A 4,061-nucleotide genomic window follows, 5' to 3' on the forward strand; every position below is an offset into this window, starting at 1 on the left:
GCAAGACGTTGGAGAACAAATTTATTCTTGATTTCTACGGAAACCTAACTGTTCCATACAAAAGTGCTTCGTTAGGCTTTTAATAAACATTGAAATGTCTCTCAAGAATATTCCTGCATGTTTGAATGACCAGTTCCTCGGCCAGGCGTGACTTGTCAACCACCTGTCGCTTCATCTCATCTCCGCTCTTAGTCGTCCCTTTTTTCATGATCATCCTACTCCTGGTTTCAACCCATCCTACATAGCAGCCCTGACCTCACGTCTGCCAATCTGACAAGAAAAAAATAAAAGAATCACACAAGACATATTCTCCAAACATTCCATTCACGTGATTGCGCGATTTTGTGTAACATACTATATTAGTTTCCCTGTACAGGGTATTGCAGGCGAATGATACTAATGTATTACGAATTACGTTACCTCGTGAGGCTTACTTCAACACTTAGAGTTGGATTCAACTATCTTAAGTTAGCTAGTTCTGCATCAAAGTATTAATTTTATGTTGTTTGGAAGTGACGACGAACATTTTTTAGAGGCGGCGGCAGTGAATTTCTTACGTTTAAGGTTTGGGCGAAATATTATTGGCCGAATTTTCAGCATGTGCAGCATGGAAGGCGTGACAAGTGGGACTGAGGGTATTCTCCCCGGGAACAGTTTGAACTATTGACCCCTTGAAACGCTATTTCCTGCATTGTGGTGAGAAAATTTGGCTAGCAGACAAAGCTACGCATAATAACATGTGTGAAGAAATACACATGTGCACAGGCGTTATAGTAATACGTTTTTGAGGGTATTCTAGTGCGTTGACATGTGATATGACAGGGCAGCGTAACTGTAAATACTAACAAATTTCACGTAACTCTACTGTACAGTGTGGCATGCAAGTTGATTGTTTATAAACTACACTAGCTGACCTGAGCTGTTCACACGCCCTTAATGTCACTGTTATTAACCTTCCCTGTGATGTGAGAAACATAATCCCGATGCAGCTGTGCGGCTAACTGACAGGTGGGTGACGACTTAGTGACCCGTAGTAAGCTGCGACGTGATTCTCTGTAATTGAAACTACCAACTGCGCTCTTCTGACAACTCAAACATTTTAAGGGACAGTTCGTTATATTATTTACATTACATTTTCTTTGCTATGAGAGGGAAACGATTGTGGTCACACACTAACCCTTTACATACACGTATCAGAACACTTGCGATTATTAGACCTGACCAGAACGTCAAATTAACGCGTTAACGGTGAATCACGGTGAGTCACGGACATGTTCGATCAGAACTCTTGGTGTACTGGAAACGTTTAAACATTTTTTGTGTACATTATCATTTTTAACGAGCAAGTCTTTTAACTTGCATCTGCTACCTTTTTATCTACTGGTTAAAACCCCGATGATCCGTTAATGAATGAATCTTACATACTTAGAAATTACTAGCTGTATAAAACTAGTATAGGCCTTTCCTTTTCGGCGGTTGTCATACAAGCACACCAGGTACCTTCAATGGTCAGAAAATGAACACTTTCCTTGCCGCGTGTAATTTTCACCACGTTTGAAGTCATTTGAACAAGTATTTATTGCATGCAATTCTGAGTATATTTGTCTAGAACCCTAGGCCCAACCATATTTTGATCGCAGCTACCGATAGTGCACAGATGGAATGTGACTGCCGATGCTAACTCGTGCAAGTGTGTCTGATGTTTGAAAAAGACGTAATTTGAGAAAGTAAATCGTTGTTTTGAATAGCAAAATTACGGGTAAATAGTGACGCTACCAACAAAGTTATATATATATATATATGCCCTGTGACCCCATTGTGTTTTATTGTTTTTAAAAAGTTGGCAAAGAATGTCAGACCTGCCTTTATAGGGATTTTCGACGAATGGAATTATGACGTTCACCATGTGGAGCGGACAAAATGTGGCAATAAAAGCGGTACCTAAAATACAACGAGAAAAACTTTAAAATTTACCGAAGCGTCTGCCTCAGGGTTTCTACGATTGTTCACTACGTGGGGCGTGCAGAATATGGTATTGGAAGCAGGTCTTAAAATTTGCATTAAGCTAACAATGATACGGGTGAAACCCACCTTCATGCTTTCCTTGGGGTGGCGTCAGCTCTGGAGTTGGGGAATTGTGTAGAGGCTGTTGGAACTATGGCTTCCTGGCTACGTCGGCGACCGGTTCCTCGGACTTGCCTTGTCGACCACCGGTAGCTTAATCTGATCTCCGCTCCTCGTCGTCCCATCATCCTGCACCTGGTTTTAACCCACCTGCAGCCCCAACCTCGTGTCTGCTGAGTTGACATGTACAAAAAAAAGGAATTGCACCAAACTTGAAAGCGTGAACATATTCTCGAAACATAGAAAAACACCATAGTTCTAACACAATCTGATCTGTATATTGCACAACCCCACGCAAACTCGACGTGAAACATCTGGAATGTGGATATGGTTACACTGCGTCCCAGATTACGGACAACGTCCCAGATTACGGACAAGAAACAATAGCCCCTTCAGATTAGTGCTTGATGGCCGGGGTGCGTGAGAGATGTCGAACCCACAAATTTAAAAAAAAATTAAACAGCCCAAAAGAAGAGAAATTACGAATGTTGCATCGGCATAATGAAAACGTACCTATTAACGTTGATCATACCCATACATACTTTAGTTTTTTTACAAGGGATTGGAGTTTGCTCGTTTTTTGTTCTTGTTATCATTTGTAACGTACTTTTCGTTCCCCCCAAACTGTCCGACTGGGTCCTTTTATGGACATATGCCGCCGGCGTTAGTCGAACACAGTCACATTAAAAAAAACACCTACCTCGTTTTCTGCCCAAATTTTTAGAAGTACTGTCCTTGCCTGTTTACTTCCGGCACAAAACATATTGTGGTGATCCGACGGGCGGCAACACGTCTCTAGACTCTGTGAAAAAGTCTAGGAGCTACAGCGGACTCCTCAGCGGTACAATTCCCAAAATAAAAGTGGAAGAACTCCCAGAGACTGGTAGCCTGGATGCTACCCTGATCTCTATAAATTTCATCGCGCGGAGACTCTAACTCAGGGGCTTCCCAGGTCTGTTGTAGAGTTTTCTTCGGGCAGGTCGCCCCCCGGAACCGAGGAGTTGGTCTGTCTTATTCTGTAACTGTTTGAGTCCCGCCTACACACAGAAATTTGGCTAGTATATGCAAATTTCTCGGCCATGATTCGGTGAAAACGATGTAAATACAATTAATATTAATGACTATGCAAAATTTTATTTGTCAAGGCGGAAAACTACAGTGACCGGTTGAATGACACATTACGTGCCTAAGATGTTATTGCAAGATTACTTCGCCTGAACGCAGTCCTCAGCGTGACGACCCCGGGTCAACTCTGGGGTTCATGCACCGGTCACGCACATGTCCCGTCAATCAAGCACCCCAAGGCAGGTGTAGCCTATGACACACTAGGAAAAGAGGCATAAATCGATAGCATATCTCTTTCTCATATGTTGAATAGACCAATCACCCTTTATCAAAAGATACGATTGAAAACAACAATAAAAAGATTTTTAAAAATAAGTCGAAAGTTTTTTATAGTAAAATAATTTTAAAGAATAAGTCGAAACCAAGTAAAAAGATTTTTAAAAATAAGTCGAAACCAAGTAAAAAGAATTTTAAAAAATAAGTCGAAACCAAGTAAAAAGATTTTTAAAAATAAGTCGAAATATTTTTATAGTAAAAAGATTTTTAAAAATAAGTCGAAACCAATTAAAAATATTTTAGAAAATTAGTCGAAACCAAGTAAAAAGATTTTAAAAATAAGTCGAAAGTTAGTAAAAAGATTTTAGCAAATAAGTCGAAACCAAGTAAAAAGATTTTTGAAAATAAGTCAAAAGTTTTTATAGTAAAAAGATTTTAAAAAATAAGTCGAAAGTTTTTTTATAGTAAAAAGATTTTTAAAAATAAGTGGAAACCAAGTAAAAATATTTTAAAAAATAAGTCGAAACCAAGTAAAAACATTTTTAAAAATAAGTCGAAATCAAGTAAAAACATTTTTAAAAATAAGTCGAAAGTTT

General features: G+C 39.3%; 1 long non-coding RNA gene across 2 annotated transcripts in view; it reads right to left on the reverse strand.

The window, feature by feature from the left end:
* LOC118417921 overlaps nt 1-3,082 on the reverse strand; it is a 5,618-nt gene extending 2,536 nt beyond the window's left edge. Inside the window, exons 1-2 of one of the 2 annotated variants that reach the window (XR_004831407.1) lie at nt 2,825-3,082; nt 2,092-2,294 (exon numbers count right to left, since the gene is read on the reverse strand). This is a non-coding gene — a long non-coding RNA (uncharacterized LOC118417921). Of the gene's footprint in view, nt 1-2,091; nt 2,298-2,824 lie in introns of both variants that reach the window. The other variant, XR_004831406.1, reaches the window with a different exon arrangement.
* Between the last annotated feature and the right edge of the window lie 979 nt (nt 3,083-4,061).

This window comes from Branchiostoma floridae, chromosome 6, assembly GCF_000003815.2.
Source record: "Branchiostoma floridae strain S238N-H82 chromosome 6, Bfl_VNyyK, whole genome shotgun sequence".
NCBI lineage: Eukaryota > Metazoa > Chordata > Leptocardii > Amphioxiformes > Branchiostomatidae > Branchiostoma > Branchiostoma floridae.